At 41.9% G+C, this 18,056-nt stretch overlaps 2 protein-coding genes across 4 annotated transcripts in view; one reads left to right on the forward strand and one right to left on the reverse strand.

Annotated features, from left to right (window-relative positions):
• The window catches only part of abat (4-aminobutyrate aminotransferase), a 43,970-nt gene extending 37,498 nt beyond the window's left edge, over positions 1-6,472 (reverse strand). The window contains exons 1-2 of one of the 3 annotated variants that reach the window (XM_072369720.1): positions 6,393-6,472; positions 5,885-5,945 (exon numbers count right to left, since the gene is read on the reverse strand). The gene's annotated coding sequence lies outside the window, so the exon portion shown is untranslated. Of the gene's footprint in view, positions 1-5,881; positions 5,946-6,392 lie in introns of all 3 variants that reach the window. The other 2 variants (XM_072369721.1, XM_072369719.1) reach the window with 2 other exon arrangements.
• cln3 (CLN3 lysosomal/endosomal transmembrane protein, battenin) overlaps positions 1-18,056 on the forward strand; it is a 313,824-nt gene that overhangs the window by 218,741 nt on the left and 77,027 nt on the right. The gene's annotated exons all lie outside the window — the stretch shown is intronic.

Below are 18,056 nucleotides of genomic sequence, written 5' to 3' on the forward strand. Positions count from 1 at the left end.
ACGGTAGCCCGAGCCACCACTGCTGTGTGCCGCTCGGCCAGATGCAATTTGTAGACGAGTTTCCACACCTTCCCGAAAGATGAAGACAGATTATTTTACAGTCACAAGTAATTCACGAGTGTTTTCGCGACACTTTCTCACTGCCAATCTGATCAAACCTCCCACTCCGGCTGGATGACGACGACTACGATCTGAAGCCGTCCCTGTTCGTTTTCATTGGAATGACTGTCGTCCCCCAGCCCCACGACCTGGAATCTGGGAAAGAACAGAGTGGCAATCCAACACCAACCCAACAGAGATGGAGACTGGCCTCCCGATGATGACCCATCTCATGACCATGACTACTGCGCCAGTATTCAGCCTGCTGCGCTGTATCTATCCCTCAACCAAAATGAAGAGCTACATGAAGAAATATCAAGGCTCCGAAATCAAATAGAGGAGACAACCATCAGCAGGAAGTTCGATTCTATTCCAGGTAAATAAAAATATCCACGTGTTTGTCTGACTGTGTCTGGATGTAGAGCAGTAACTTAACCCTTTTTTACAGCAAGTTACCATATTTGCTCAACTGTTGTTTATTTTCTTTTTCTTTTTTATGTTAATGGTTTAATACAGATGTTTTATGTTCGTTTTTTCCTCCTTTTCTTCTGTCTTTTAAACGTATTCATCGTATTGATCACAAGGATTTCAGTAAATGCTCTGTAAAGGGCTAAGCAAAAAAACAACATTAATATCTTGGTGAAGAGTTGTTTCTATGTGGTCCAAGTACTGACCTTAGTTTTTAAATGCCCCAAGACGTAGTATTATAGAGACAAAAATAAAGATCAAAGGACTACACCATATTTGCAATTCAGTGCTTAGTTTTGACAATGACCATATAGGTTAAAGCTTCTAAGGCTAGTCGTAGTTATCAGAGATGTGATCTGAGTGAGTTCCAGGGGACAGAAATGTCAGCCTGGACTGCTCGTGTTACCCATCTGAAGACGATGCATGTGGTGTACACAATACAGGACAGTAAAGAAGGGACTCTCTCAGGTGTGTGAAATAAAGATTTGAATGAATGAATTAAGATAACTCATATGTTCCACAGATTTACGCAGCCACAAGATATTAACAAGATAATACGGGTTACAAGGTGAAGTGCAGGAAGGCTGATCATGTCCCTCTAACCAATGCAACGGTGGGCCTAAATGTTTTCCTTTTGACCTTACAAAGCCTGTTATTACATCATTAAAATGAATCCTTTATCAAAATACATTTAGCCAGTCACAATGGATTTCTTGCAATATGGTAATGATGAAACTAAATATTTTTTTCCAGCTTCTTCAACCCATGAAAGCTTTTTCTCTTCGTAACCGACCTGTCATTGGGACTGATGCAAAAGGATTTGGCCCACCAATTCAAAATATATTGTCTACTGTAAGCCATATTATTAACACCTGGGCTAACTTCCTGTATACTGTACTGGGGGCTGTGAGTATTTGGCTAGATGAGGACACTGAAAGCTCACCTGCCAGATGTGTTTCAAGACTACGCTGTCACTCAAATCATTTTAGATTGCACTGAACTCCAGATTCCCTTCATCTCCAGAGTGAAGTGTTTTCTACTTATAAATCACACTGTATTCAAAGGGATGACTGGGATGGCCCCTCATGGTGCAGTGACATTGATGTCTTCTCTTTATGAAGGTGCCATCAGTGACAAAGATATCTTAAAGCAGTCTAGCATTTGGGCCCACCTTAACCCATCTATGGCCATAATGGTGGACAAAGGTTTTCTTGTCAAAGAATGCGTTCCATGCAAAGTCCACATACCCACATTTCTGTCAAAGAAAGCTCAACTGTCTAGGCTAGAGGTCAGAAAGATTCAGTTCATCGCAAGACTGAGAGTCCATGTTGGTAGGGTCATAGAACCCTTTTTTTCTGTCTGAATTCTCAGTTTTTATCCCAGTTAGTGCTGAGTACAGATAAAGTCATTGTAGTGGGTGACTTTAATATTAATGTAGATGTTGAAAATGACAGCCTAAATATTAACTTTAATTCTATATTAGACTCTATTGGATTTTCTCAAAGTGTTCACAGACCTACTCACTGCCTTAATCATACCCTTGATCTTGTAACCAGATTTAAAGAGATGATTTCATCATCCTTTTCTTCACTGCCATGTGCAGATATGACAGAGGACGGCTACCTAAATTTTACTCCAGTAGAACTTGACTCTCTTGTTGACAGCACTATAGCTTCAATGCGTACAACACTGGACAATGTTGCTCCTCTGAAAAGGAAGGTAATCAGTCAGAAGAGGTTGGCTCCTTGGTATAATTCACAGCTGCAAGAAAGCTGGAGAGACAGTGGCATTCCTCTAATTTAGAAGAGTCTCAATTAGTCTGGAAAGATAGTTTAATAACGTATAAGAAAGCACTTCGTAAAGCTAGAACTGGTTATTATTCATTATTGATAGAAGAGAATAAGAATAATCCCAGGTTTCTTTTCAGCACTGTAGCCAGGCTGACAAAGAGTCCGAGCTCTGTTGAGCCATGTATTCCTTTAACTCTCAGCAGTGATGATTTCATGAGATTCTTCATCAATAAAATTGTTTCTATCAGAGAGAAGATTAATGGAATCCTTCCCACTATTATCACTGATTATGGATATTCTCTGAAAAGCCTCCAGCTGATCCAAAATGCTGCAGCCAGAGTTCTGATGAGAACTAACAGGAGAGATCATGTTTCTCCAGTTTTAGCTTTTCTTCATTGGCTCTCTGTTAAATTCAGAATAGAATTTAAGATTCTTCTTCTCATATATAAAGCTCTTACTGACCGAGCTCCATCATATCTTAAAGATCTCATTGTAAGATATTTTCCTAACAGTGCACTTCGCTCCCAAACTGCAGGTTTACTTGTAAATGGTAAATGGACTTGTACTTGTATAGCGCTTTTCTAGTCTAGCTGACCACTCAAAGCGCTTCACTACATGCCACATTCACCCCACTCACACACATTCATACAGCACATCTTAGGACATAACTACGTGCTTTCTAAGCATTCACACACATTCATACCCCCAATGATACACTGGGGGAGCAACGTGGGGTTCAGTGTCTTGCCCAAGGACGCTTCGACATGTCGAACCACCGACCTTCCGATTGGTGGGCGACTGCTCTTCCTCCTGAGCTACAGCTTGTTGTTCCCGGAGTTTCTAAAAGTAGAATGGGAGGCAGAGCCTTCAGTTATCAGGCCCCTCTCTTGTGGAATAAGCTGCCAGTAAATGTCCGGGAAGCAGACACCCTTTTCACTTTTAAGATTAGGCTTAAAACTTTCCTTTTTGATAAAGCTTATAGTTAGGGATGGCTCAGGTGACCCTGAAACATCCCATAGTTAAGCTGCTATAGGCTTAGACTGCTGGGGGACCTCATCTGTCACACCTTTCCTCACTTTGCTCTCTTTTTCCTCCTGTTTAATTTCTCAATTGATTTTATGTACATGTGACATTATTGTGGTTATTAACTTGTGTTTCCCTGTTCCAACAGGTATCCTTTGAATGGCGTTATGGTGTTTTTTCCCCCTCTTTTCCCTCTTTTCTGTCTTCTCAAACCCCAGCTGGTCGAGGCGGATGGCCACCCTTCCTGAGTCTGGTTCTGCCAGAGGTTTCTTCCTGTTAAAAGGGAGTCGTTCCTTTCCACAGTCGCCACAGGCACGCTCAGGACGGGAGATTGGACTGAAGACAAGTTTCGGTGCAATCTGTTGGTTTCCTTAGCTGGGATATTTTTTTTTTTTAATTGGTTCTACATGAATGAATTGGACTCGTTTTGCATTTTACAAATTGGAATTGATCGGATTATGATTACAATGAACTGGACTCTGATTGGCTTGAATTGGACTATATTACTTAAGTGTCTTGAGATGACAATTGTTGCAATTGTGCGGCTGTAGCTCAGGAGGAAGAGCAGTCGCCCATCAATCGGAGGGTCGGTGCTTTGACTCTGCCTTCCTACATGTTGAAGCCCCACGTTGCCTACTGATGTATCCGTTGATGTATGAATGTGTGTATGAATGGTCAGAAAGCACGTACTTATGTATAGCATTAAGACGTGCTGTATGAGTGTGTGTGAATGGATGAATGCGGCATGTAGTGTTAGAAGCACTTTGAGTGGTCAGCTAGACTAGAAAAGCGCTAAACAAGTACAGTCCATTTGGCGCTATAAAAATAAACTAAATTGAATTGGAACACAAAATATTCAGCACCGTGATCCCCCTTTAACTCACAGGCAGCATAAACCAACTTTTCACCGTTGCCTGTCTTTTGGTAAATGATCAAAATGGCTCCTGGGTGAAAGTCTTGGCAATCAATTGTTAATCTGAGTGCAGAATTAGACAGACAATAATGTAATGTGAATGTATCGTTCTCATCAGTGCAGTCGCCTGCAAATTGTTTTCTCTCACCTTTAAATTATGTGCTGCACTGGAAACATAGGCTTTAATGTGAAGGTACATTGTGATTCATTGTTTTAATGTTTTTACTTTTATACGTAAAAGAATAGAATACACAACTGACAAATGCTTTTAAAAATGCTTGAGCTCATGTCTTCACTATCGTGTTACATTTGCATGGAAAGGTATTTGGGCATGTAAGTGTTTAAGAAAAACAAGTCAAACCTCTCCTTCACTTCTCTTAGTACAGCACTATCTCTCTATATGCACAGCATAAAGATGTCACCATTTGCACAGATTACAAAGATCACACCATTCTGGTTATCAAAGGCTGCCCCGGACTTGCCAATGATAGGCAAGTCTCTGAGGATAGTTAGGATAGGATAGTCTCTTTCAATTTGTGTATGCCTTGGTCAACTTTGAGGAACCAGGCGATCAGTGTTGTAATAACAGCGTTACTAACGGCATTATTTTTTCAGTAACGAGTAATCTAATTAATTACTTTCCCCATCGTTGCAACGCCGTTACTGAGAATGTGAAGCGGCGCGTTACTACAGTTTGGTTGGATGAAGCGCAAAGTGTCAGGTTTTGGCCGCACATCACCAGGGGAATTCAGAGGTAGCGTCCTCAAACTGGAAGTATCGGCACTACTTCTCGCTCATTTTGATTAAAGGCAAGAATGTTTCTGTAACATGCAGCTATGCCCAGAAATAAAGACTTTGTCCTCGTCTGCCTCAAGCTACTGGAACCTTATGAAGCAGCTCACATCAACACATGCTGACACGGCAGGCTGCGATCTGCAGAGTTCAAATAAATACCAAATGTTCTAAAATACTGGAGTGATTTTATTCTTCAGTCCGTTAATATTAGCTTCTTTGATGTTAAAGATGTTACAGAACGTAACAGAACATGAAAAATAACATCACAGTTACTTTGCTGAGTAACTAATTACTCTTACAGTGATGTAACTGAGTTACTAACTCAATTACTTTTTGGGTTAAGTACTTTGTAACTGTAACTACTTACTTTTTAAAGTAAGATGACCAACACTGCTGCCAAGACTGTGCATCTCTGATGTCTGATAAATATTATTGCATGTTTTTAATGTCTCATAAATGGTAATAAGTTTTAATAACTAATCAGGGTGCTGGAGCCTGTCCCAGCTGACAGTGGGTCAGTGGCAGAGTGCACAGGTCACTGATCCATACCAGCACCAACACACACAACTGGGCCTCCAACATCTATGATCAATGTAGAATCACAGAGTTGTGCAACATGCTCATCACTGGTGAGAGAAACTTGGTGAAAAGGGAGAACATCCACACCTCATACAGAGTTGACCTGCAGACCGTGATCCTTATTTGCTCAGTATATTATCATCCATTCTGTTCGACCATGATGCAAACCTGCTTCAATGATCAACCTGAGAGCGTCACACAAACATGTTTAACTCACTAAATGTTAGAGCCTGTTGTTGGTTCCACGGCCTGAAGTCCTCCACTGAGCTGCGCGGGTCCTGGAGCCACAGGGACAACAGCATACAGGTTAACACGTGACATGTCAGGACGGAGTAAAAGCTGTTTATCATCTGATCGGAACGGGCGCGGAGCGTGCACCCTGCACTGGGCTCACACACTGAGGCGTCAAACCTCTGACGCGCACTCAAATGATGACGACATATGGTCGACCAGGAAGCTGTTTGGGGGTCCGCTCTCATCAAAGAACAGAACTGGTTCTGGCTGGATCATGCCGGCTCACAGCTGGCTGCGCTGTGCCAGCAGACACTCACGTTACTTACACGAGGCGTTAAAGGCGTTCGTGTCTCAGCCGCTGCAGGTATCACGCGCGCACAAACACTGACGCGCGAGAGAGACTGTGACGCGGCGACATTTTATCCAGTTGTCTCACATTACATTTGATACGGCTCACGAGCCGTGCACACTCAAGCTTTGACAACACTTACCGATGCTCCCTGAAATCAGCCGCAGATCAGCGTGTCCGCACCGCCCGGGACTGAATGCGCGTGCAGAATGTGTGCGCTCTGCGGCGGAGGGGGCTATATGTCCGGGGGAGGGGCTTGTTCTCTTGCTGTCGCCCCACATCTCTCTCCATTACAAAACAGTTGATTGGCACACCAGACTGTACAGGGCCGTCTCTCACATTAAGTTCCACTGGGGTCCAGGCCCCCATTATCACACGTTTTATCACGTGCACTGCAACATGTTCCGTCAGCTTCCTTTGCTAAACCCAATATTACTGCCACTGCCACAGGTTAGTGGTGCAATGAAGCATTTTTAGAACCGAACAACACAAAAATGTGCAGACGGGCAGTGATTTCAGACGCAACCCCCCTGCCCCTATAAACGCCACAGAAAATGGAGACATAGTAGAGATTGTCCATTCATACAAGCACGTGGGCAGCATAATTGACAACAAGCTAACTTTTGAGAGAAACACTGACACTGTTCTGTTTAAGGAAGTAGTCAAAGTTCCAGGTCGACGGATCCCTGAGGACAATGTTTTATAGATCTTTTTTGAGTCTGTTGTCACCTTTTCTTTTATTTGCTGGTTCGCATCACTCAACATGAAACACAAAAACTCAATAACCAGGATAACGAAAGTCAGCAGTAAAATCATTGGCATTCAGCAAAATAAAAAACTTTCAGAGCTGTACTAGAAGCAGCTTTCAAAGAAAGCAAAATCCATGTCTGACACCACTCACCCCCTGCACCCAGCGTTTGAGTTCCTGCCCTTATGGGTTAGCCAAAACCAACCCATAACAATTCTCCGTCACACCCTCTGCCATCTTACTGCTCCACTCTGTACAACATAGGTAGCATCATCATCAGTTCCCATCCTTTTGAATCGGTTGGAATGGACCTTATTGGAAAACTGTCTTAAACTAAATTAGGACACTAGTGACCAGGACCAGGGACCAGGACCTTCCCCAGCCCCCCAAACCCCTGACAGGTCATTGTGCTCCTCACCCTCCCTTTCTCCCTCCTCCTCCCCTCACCTGAAATTCACTGAGGAGATGATGGAACGGGTCAATGCTGGGCTTAGCTCTACCCCCCAGCCCAATCCCTTTTTATCCCCCATAAACCCCCCACCAAAGCGGCCAAAGGTTCCCCGCCGAGCCCCACCCCTACTAGAGCAGCCGAAGCGACGGAGCCCAGCCCCACCCCCTTCTGTCCCTTCAAGCTGCCACCATGTACTGTCTCCGCAGTCTGATGTGTGATGTGTGAGGGGTCCAGGCTGTGTGGATTCTGACAGTCGTGACTTTTCCCAGGACAAGCTGGGGCCCTGTTCATTAGAAGATTTTAAAATTTCTGTACTTTTAGGTGACAGAAGGAGAAATGTGACCCAGTCAAAATCCAAAATGCTGCAGCCAGAGTTCTGATGAGAACTAACAGGAGAGATCATGTTTCTCCAGTTTTAGCTTCTCTTCATTGGCTCCCTGTTAAATTCAGAATAGAATTTAAGATTCTTCTTCTCACATATAAAGTTCTTAATGACCGCGCTCCATCATATCTTAAAGATTTAATTGTAAGATATTTTCCTAACAGAGCACTTCGCTCCCAAACTGCAGGTTTACTTGTTGTTCCCAGAGTTTCTAAAAGTAGAATGGGAGGTAGAGCCTTCAGTTATCAGGCCCCTCTCTTGTGGAATAAGCTGCCAGTAAATGTCCGGGAAGCAGACACCCTTTCCACTTTTAAGATTAGGCTTAAAACTTTTCTTTTCGATAAAGCTTATAGTTAGGGATGGCTCAGGTAATCCTGAAACATCCCATAGTTAAGCTGCTATAGGCTTAGACTGCTGGGGGACCTCATCTATCACACCTTTCCTCACTTTGCTCTCTTTTTCCCCCTGTTTAATTTCAAAATTGATTTTATGTACATGTGACATTATTGTGATTATTAACCTATGTTTCCCTGTTCCAACAGATATCCTTTGAATGGCGTTATGGTGTTTTTCCCCCCTCTTTTCCCTCTTTTCTGTCTTCTCAAACCCCAGCTGGTCGAGGCGGATGGCCACCCTTCCTGAGTCTGGTTCTGCCAGAGGTTTCTTCCTGTTAAAAGGGAGTCGTTCCTTTCCACAGTTGCCACAGGCACGCTCAGGACGGGAGATTGGACTGAAGACACATTTCGGTGCAATCTGTTGGTTTCCTTAGCTAGGATATTAATTTTTTGAATTGGCTCTATATGAATTAATTGGATTATGATTACAATGAATTGAATTCCAATTGGCTTGAATTGGACTATATTACTTAAGTGCCTTGAGATGACAATTGTTGTAATCTGGCGCTATATAAATAAAATTGAATTGAATTGAATTGAAAACACAGAGAGTTGCACTCAAAAAGATCTTTAAATAAAGTAAACATACCTTGTGTGCCACAGACTGCTCCCAAACACGAGGGGGCAAATAATACCTCTAAAACACTTAAGTTGGCTTTATTAAATGTTAGGTCTTTTGCTGGGAAAACATTCTTAATTAATGATTTTATCACTGTTCTTATTGAGTCAACCCCTCCTGGTTACAGTTTTATCAGCCAGGCCAGAGTGAGCAGGAGAGGAGGAGGGGTCGCAGTCTTATTCAATGAATCATTTCAATGTAAGCAGTTATCTCCTGGAAGTTTTCAGTCCTTTGAATATATGGCTATACAGCTGAAGGCCTCACCCAGAGTCCTGTTTCTGAATATTTACAGGCCCCCTAAATACTGTGCAGATTTTTCTGAAGACCTCAGTGAACTGCGGTCTATGATCTGAGTAACACTCTGGACAACTTTGGGCTGACTCAGCATATAACAGAGCCCACGCACAATAGGGGGCACACTCTAGACTTAGTGATCTCTAAGGGTCTAATCATTTCTAAGATTACTGTGTCTGATGTGGGCCTGTCTGACCATTCCTGTGTTTTCTTTGAGAGTACGATTTCAGTGCACACAAATGTCTCAACAGCAGTGATCTCAAAACGGTGTATAACTGAAAACAGTAGTAAGATCTTTAACCAGGTCTTCTCTTTAACACCTGCCCTGTCCGGGGGTTCAGTCAGTGAGCTCGTCAGTAGCTTTAATAATAAAATGTTAAATGTTATGGATACTATTGCTCCCATTAAGGTGGAGGTTATCTCTGGAAGGAAGAAGTCTCCATGGCGAAATTCCACACTGGTGAAAAATGGGAAAAGAGAGTGTCGGAAAGCTGAGCGCAGATGGAGAAAAACAAATCTCCAGGTTCATTATGACATCTATAAAGAGAAACTTCACTCTTATAATTTACAACTGAGGAATGCAAGGAAATCCTACTTCTCTGACATCATCACCAAACACATAATGCTCGGGCCTTATTTGCTACAGTTGACAGGCTAACAAACCCTCCTGTGTCAGTGGCAAATAAACTCCATTCCACCATGGCCTGCAATGACTTTGCCAAATTCTTCATAGACAAACTCCAAAATATTAGACAAGCAGTTGGTACATCAGCAGCAGGTTCAGCATATGTACTGTGTCCACCGAAAATCGGTTTAAACACCATGACACTATTTCAACCCATTAACAGTAAAGACCTGGAGGACATCTTACGTCACCTGAAGTCCTCCTCTTGCTGTTTAGACATCCTACCAACAGGTTTTTTCAAAGGGGTCTCAAAGACTTTGGAGTCAGACCTGTTACTGATTGTGAACTTGTCCTTAACGTCAGGTGTATTTCCAGAGCCACTAAAAACAGCTGTAATTAAACCTCTGCTGAAAAAGGACAATCTTGACAAGACGCAAATGAACAACTACAGGCCCATCTCAAATCTCCCATTCTTAAGTAATATCATTGAAAAAGTGGTTTTTCAACAGCTTAATTACTTTTTAACACAAAATAACTGCTATGATACCTTCCAGTCAGGCTTTAGACAGCACCACAGCACTGAGACTGCTCTGACCAAAGTGTTTAATGACATATGTCTGAATACAGACAGTGGAAAAATGTCAGTCTTAGTTTTACTGTATCTCAGTGCTGCCTTTGATACAGTTGACCACAATATATTACTCAAACGACTGGAGAACTGGGCAGGTCTTTCCGGAACTGTACTAAACTGGTTTAAAACATACTTAGAGAACAGGAAGTACTTTGTGTCAATAGGTAACTTTACATTTGAGCGGACAAGAATCACGTGGAGTTCCCCAAGGTTCCATCCTGGGACCTCTTCTGTTTAACATCTACATGCTCCCACTGGCACAGATTATAAAAACAACCAAATAAACTACCATAGCTATGCAGATGACACACAGATGTATATAACAATGTCACCAGGAGACAGAGGGCCTGTACAGGCCCTTGGAAAATGCATTGAGGAGATTAATGACTGGATGTGCCACAACTTCCTCCAGCTAAACAAAAACAAAACTGAGGTAATTGTCTTTGGAGCCAAAGATAAATGATTGAAAGTCACCACAGAGCTTCAATCTATAAATCTAAAAACTACCAACCAGGCCAGAAATCTGGGTGTAGTGATGGACTCAGACCTAAATTTCGACAAACACTTTAAGGCAATAACAAAGTCAACCTACTATCACCTTAAGAATATATCAAGGCTAAAAGATCTGATGTCTCAGCAGGACCTGGAAAAACTAGTCCATGCATTCATCTTTAGTAGGCTTGATTGTTGTAATATCATCTTTACAGGTCTCCCTAAAAAGTCAGTTAGACAACTGCAGCTCATTCAGAACTCAGCTGCTCGAGTCCTCACTAAGACCAAAAAAGTGGAGCACATCAGTCCAGCTCTGAAGTCTTTAGACTGGCTGCCTGTCCATCAGAGGATAGACTTTAAAGTTCTGATGCTGGTCTATAAAGCTCTGAATGGTCAAGGACCAAAATACATCAGTGACCTCCTGACCCACTATGAACCTTCCAGACCCCTCAGGTCATCTGGATCCAGTTTTTTATCAGTTCCCAGAGTCAAAACCAGACATGGAGAAGCTGCATTCAGCTTCTATGCTCCACATGTCTGGAACAAACTCCCAGAAAGCCTCAGATCAGCTGAAACACTCAGTGTATTTAAGTCCAGGTTGAAGACACATCTATTTTCAGCTGCATTTGAATAAGCTTAAGTTTCAAAACGGAATCATGTTTTAACTATTGATTTTATCTTTCATATATATAATTTTTTCTGATTTTATCTATTGTTCTTATTTCCTTCTTTTGTTTAAATTTTAAATCATGCTTTTTATCTCTTCTGTTTTAATGTCTCTGTGAAGCACTTTGAATCACCTTGTTGTTGAATTGTGCTATACAAATAAACTTGCCTTGCCTTGCCTTGCCTAGTACGGATGTGCCATCATTGACCATTTCACAAATTTCTCAAATGATATTATGTACATGTGACATTATTGTGGTTATTAACTTGTGTTTCCCTGTTCCAACAGGTATCCTTTGAATGGTGTTATGGTGTTTTTTCCCCCTCTTTTCCCTCTTTTCTGTCTTCTCAAACCCCAGCTGGTGGAGGCAGATGGCCATCCTTCCTGAGTCTGGTTCTGCCAGAGGTTTCTTCCTGTTAAAAGGGAGCCAGCAATGCAAACACACTGAACAAACTGATCAGCAAAGCCGGCTCCAATCTGGAGACGTTTGAAGCCGTGATGGAGAGGAGGCTCTGAACAAACTGTTATCCATCATGGATAATCCTGACCATCCTCTCTATCACATACTGGGCAGACAGCGGAATGCATTCTCCAGGAGGCTCATTCAGCTCCACTGTCACAGGGACTGCTGCAGGAAATCCTTCCTGCCATCAGACTCTACAACAGCTCACTTGCTTACCAGAGAGACTCAATGAGTGAATAAGTGTTATAAATACCTGCACTACACTCATGTTCACCTTAATTATTTATTATTTGGACATACACTGTCCATTTACACATTACTATACATCATTTTGTTCATTGGCCTATTATTCAATTCAATACAATTCAGTTTTATTTATATAGCACCAAATTACAACAAATGTCATCTCAAGGCACTTGTCATCTCCCGTCCTGAGCGTGCCTGTGGCGACTGTGGAAAGGAACGTCTCCCTTTTAACAGGAAGAAACCTCTGGTTAGGTTAGGTTAGGTTAGGTTAACCCTAACCCTAACCCTATGTCTCCTGTTAGTTCTCATCAGAACTCTGGCTGCAGCATTTTGGATCAGCTGGAGGCTTTTCAGAGAATATGTGGGACAGCCCAATAATAAGGAATTACAGTAGTCCAATCTTGAAGTTACAAATGCATAAACTAGTTTCTCTGCATCACCCTGAGACAGGATGTTCCTGTCCACCCCTGCCCACCCTGAGCAATATTACGAAGGTGAAAGAAGGCAGTCCTAGAAACCAGTTTTATATGTGCGTCAAATGATAAATTCTGGTCAAAAATAACTCCAAGGTTCCTCACTGTAGAACTAGAAGCCAAGGAAATACCATCTAGAGTAACTATATAACTAGACAATTTCTCCCTGAAGCGCTCAGGTCCAAAGAGAACAACTTCAGTTTGTCTGAATTTAGAAGCAGACAGTTCTGAGTCATCCAGGTCTTTATGTCTTTAAGACATGCTTGTAGTCTGACCAACCTATTGGTTTCATCTGGTTTCATAGATAAGTACAGCTGAGTATCATCAGCATAACAATGGAAATGTATGCCATGCGGTCTATGATTATGAATACATTATTTATATATTTTTTATTTCAAATTGCCACTAGTTTTTTATTCTTTTGTTTTTCTTTCTCTGTGCTCTATATGCTGCTGTGCCACAGAAATGTCCCACCCTGGGATCAGTAAAGTACATCTTTTTTATTATTCATGTGAGAATATCTCTGTGTAAGATCTTGTTCCTGTTTCCATTTAAATAAAAAGTGAATATATGAATATCTGTCTGAGTTCAAGTCTGTCAAGGGACTGAGAAACTTAAGGCAGAGGATGGTTTGAGTAATGTGCAGGGATTCTTGTGGTTAACTGTACATGGCGCACTTTACAATCACAATATGCAATCATATATAACCATGATTAAAATGAGCACTGTAAGTATTCAGGCATCTTTAAATAAAAATCTGTTATCAATTCCTTTCTCGTTTGACTCTAAAATTAATTCATCAATCAACATTTACAGGAAGGTAGTAAAAGTTTGTAGCTGGACACTAGTCTATGACGCTATAATCTTTATAATAATAATGAATTCAGTATGATGATAAATCATACACAACTTCTTTCTTCTATGCTGTTGTTAAATGAAACATCAAACAAATCAGCGTTGAAGACCGTATACCAAGGCCAACAGATGAGCCATCAGGAAAATATTAACATTCTTAAAAACACAGACCGTGCACGGCTGACTATTTTATTGACTATCAATGAGGAAATGTCATCATGACATCATCAAGTATAATCAAGCAGAATAACCGCACTGCTTCCCCATGTCTTCGTACTCTGGTATTGAGAGGCAACCAGTGTGTTCTTGTCAATAATAATAATAATAATAATAATAATAATAATACCGTGTCATAGTCATTTGTGGCATTTGAGTGCCCTCTGCTGGTACGTCAGCTGTAGTGCAGCAGCATCCATGAGCGGAGGGCTGAACGTGATAAATCAAGGTGAGCAGCCACGTTCACGAACCAAAGGTTGGAGGATGGACACGTGCTCAGGTAAACAAACAACAGAAGTTTCAGCTGTCAGCAAACACCATTTTCTCCAGGAAATGCACAGAATAGTTTTCAGTTGCACTTTTTTCCATCCTTCTGTTAGAATGACATCAGAAGAGCCCAACTGTCCAGGTCAGCCTCAGCGTTGGAGGTACTGGACTCCTGGACTCATAAAAGCCCAGCCCCATCATATCTACAAGGTCTGTTCAAATGGTCCTTTCAGAACATGACTTATGAGTCCACAGTTTTACAGTGCTGTTTAAAATAAATAGTGCTCCACTTTTGGGTTACAAAAAGCGGTGCTCAGAAGGTGGCGCCCATCACGTCCTACCCCTGCCCACTAATCCTACACCCAACCAATTCAATTAGACATGGGTGGGGTTATGAACTTTTCATTCGACCATTATTTATTGCAGCCTGGAGTTCTGAGCTGACAGGGCGCGCTGAGGCTGGGCACTGCCTGCAGGCGCTAACGTTCACAGTTCGTTATCTTGATTTTCAAAGCTACTGAGAATGCCAGATGATCACATGACTCCTGGGACCAGGAGGGGATGCTGGCTTTTTCTGCATCTGGAGTAGAATATGATGAGGATTTCAATTTCAAATTTCAATTTAGGCTGGTTTAAGTCATATTCATCTGATAGATTCCAGTTTGTTCTTGTAAATGAAGAATCTTCCTCACACGTTGGAGTAAGTCATGGAGTTCCTCAGGGTTCTGTGCTTGGACCGATTCTTTTTACTTTATACATGCTTCCATTAGGTAACATTATCAGACAGCATGGCATAAATTTCCATTGTTATGCTGATGATACTCAGCTGTACTTATCTATGAAACCAGATGAAACCTACAGGTTGGTCAGGCTACAAGCCTGTCTTAAAGACATAAAGACCTGGATGACTCAGAACTGTCTGCTTTTAAATTCAGACAAAACTGAAGTTGTTCTCTTTGGACCTGAGCGCTTCAGGGAGAAATTGTCTAGTTATATAGTTACTCTAGATGGTATTTCCTTGGCTTCTAGTTCTACAGTGAGGAACCTTGGAGTTATTTTTGACCAGAATTTATCATTTGACGCACATATAAAACTGGTTTCTAGGACTGCCTTCTTTCACCTTCGTAATATTGCCAAAATCAGGAACATCCTGTCTCAAGGTGATGCAGAGAAACTAGTTCATGCATTTGTTACTTCAAGATTGGACTACTGTAATTCCTTATTATTGGGCTGTCCCACATATTCTCTGAAAAGCCTCCAGCTGATCCAAAATGCTGCAGCCAGAGTTCTGATGAGAACTAACAGGAGAGATCATGTTTCTCCAGTTTTAGCTTCTCTTCATTGGCTCCCTGTTAAATTCAGAATAGAATTTAAGATTCTTCTTCTCACATATAAAGTTCTTAATGACCGAGCTCCATCATATCTTAAAGATTTAATTGTAAGATATTTTCCTAACAGAGCACTTCGCTCCCAAACTGCAGGTTTACTTGTTGTTCCCAGAGTTTCTAAAAGTAGAATGGGAGGTAGAGCCTTCAGTTATCAGGCCCCTCTCTTGTGGAATAAGCTGCCAGTAAATGTCCGGGAAGCAGACACCCTTTCCACTTTTAAGATTAGGCTTAAAACTTTTCTTTTCGATAAAGCTTATAGTTCGGGATGGCTCAGGTAATCCTGAAACATCCCATAGTTAAGCTGCTATAGGCTTAGACTGCTGGGGGACCTCATCTGTCACACCTTTCCTCACTTTGCTCTCTTTTTCCCCCTGTTTAATTTCAAAATTGATTTTATGTACATGTGACATTATTGTGGTTATTAACCTATGTTTCCCTGTTCCAACAGATATCCTTTGAATGGCGTTATGGTGTTTTTCCCCCCTCTTTTCCCTCTTTTCTGTCTTCTCAAACTCCAGCTGGTCGAGGCGGATGGCCACCCTTCCTGAGTCTGGTTCTGCCAGAGGTTTCTTCCTGTTAAAAGGGAGTCGTTCCTTTCCACAGTTGCCACAGGCACGCTCAGGACGGGAGATTGGACTGAAGACACATTTCGGTGCAATCTGTTGGTTTCCTTAGCTAGGATATTAATTTTTTGAATTAGCTCTATATGAATTAATTGGATTATGATTACAATGAATTGAATTCCAATTGGCTTGAATTGGACTATATTACTTAAGTGCCTTGAGATGACAATTGTTGTAATCTGGCGCTATATAAATAAAATTGAATTGAATTGAATTGAATATGAGCTTTGATAGACTGGCTGTGGTTGTACCAGCGGTTTACCAACAGTTAGGTTTTAATAACTTTAGTGGTTAGTATTCATTCATCAATGGGGTCATGAATTATTATATAGTTAGTGCTTAAGATCACAGGAGTACAGATAGGTGTGCCATAGGATTTGCTGTGTATGGCAGCATGTTCTCACTGAACAGCAGCATCACCTCAGGCTCGCTGTGAACTCTTCCCCTGGCGTTTGTCTGCATAAATCGATGTATGACCCATAATTAAGAAGCACCGCTGCCTTCCTGTTATGTCTGAACGAACACATTCTGAACATGGCGCCAAACACACAGCACTGCAAGTCTGTACCACCACAGCAAGCTTCACCCTGGTCTGACTGACTGCTGGTTGGAGCCAAGTCATGGTTTCTGTCTCAATGGAAGGCTTGAGTGATGACAGCCATGTTGACTGAGCTTTATGTTGAATCTACCGTACTGATAGCATCTGTGAAGAAGAATGAATACAGCAACCAAAACTGAGTCCTTATGCACCATGGAAGCAGCTGTTCTCAGTCTTTTTTAAATTAATCATTGGCATTAAAACAACTTTTGAGCTCGTCATTCCTCACCATCCATCCGTCCATTTTCTATACTTGCTTGAGCCAACTCAGGGTTGCGGGGGGTTGGAGGCGATCCCAGCTGTCATCGGGTGAGAGGCGTGGTACACCTGGACAGGTCAGTCCATCACAGGGCCACACAGAGACACCGGTTAACCCAACATGCGTGTTGTTGGACGGTGGGAGGAAGCCGGAGAGAACCCAGGCATACACGGGTAGAACATGCAGACTCCACACTGACAGAACCAGCCGGGAGATGAACCTGGACCTCTGCTGTGAGGCGACAGCCACCATTCCCAGTTCAGCTAAAGGTTTTGGTAAACACTTCCACTTAAATCAGAATCAGTGTTGGTCATCTTACTTTAAAAAGTAATTAGTTACAGTTACAAAGTACTTAACCCAAAAAGTAATTGAGTTAGTAACTCAGTTACCTCACTGTAAGAGTAATTAGTTACTCAGCAAAGTAACTGTGACGTTATTTTTCATGTTCTGTTACGTTCTGTAACATCTTTAACGTCAAAGATGTTAATATTAACGGACTGAAGAATAAAATCACTCCAGTATTTTAGAACATTTGGTATTTATTTGAACTCAGCAGATCGCAGCCTGCCGTGTCAGCATGTGTTGATGTGAGCTGCTTCATAAGGTTCCAGTAGCTTGAGGCAGACGAGGACAAAGTCTGTATTCCTGGGCATAGCTGCATGTTACAGAAACATTCTTGCCTTTAATCAAAATGAGCGAGAAGTAGTGCCGATACTTCCAGTTTGAGGACGCTACCTCTGAATTTCTCTGGTGATGTGCGGCCAAAACCTGACACTTTGCGCTTCATCCAACCAAACTGTAGTAACACGCTGCTTCACATTCTCAGTAACGGCGTTGCAACGATGGGGAAAGTAATTAATTAGATTACTCGTTACTGAAAAAATAATGCCGTTAGTAACGGTTATTACCAACACTGATCTGAATGTGTGCACTTTAATCCCATTGCGTTCAATTTCCATTCAAATAGTTGGGTGAGGAGACAGAATATTTGTGTCCCTGTCTTTGACTATAATCAGGAGGAATCTCTTTCTCCAGAGTTCCCTTTAACTGCACCAACACATTAACCATCCCTGAATCGCATGGAAAGCACTCTTATTGAGGTGATCCCAATCAT

The sequence above is a fragment of the Leuresthes tenuis genome, unplaced genomic scaffold, assembly GCF_036924035.1.
Source record: "Leuresthes tenuis unplaced genomic scaffold, fLeuTen1.0.hap1 SCAF_17, whole genome shotgun sequence".
NCBI lineage: Eukaryota > Metazoa > Chordata > Actinopteri > Atheriniformes > Atherinopsidae > Leuresthes > Leuresthes tenuis.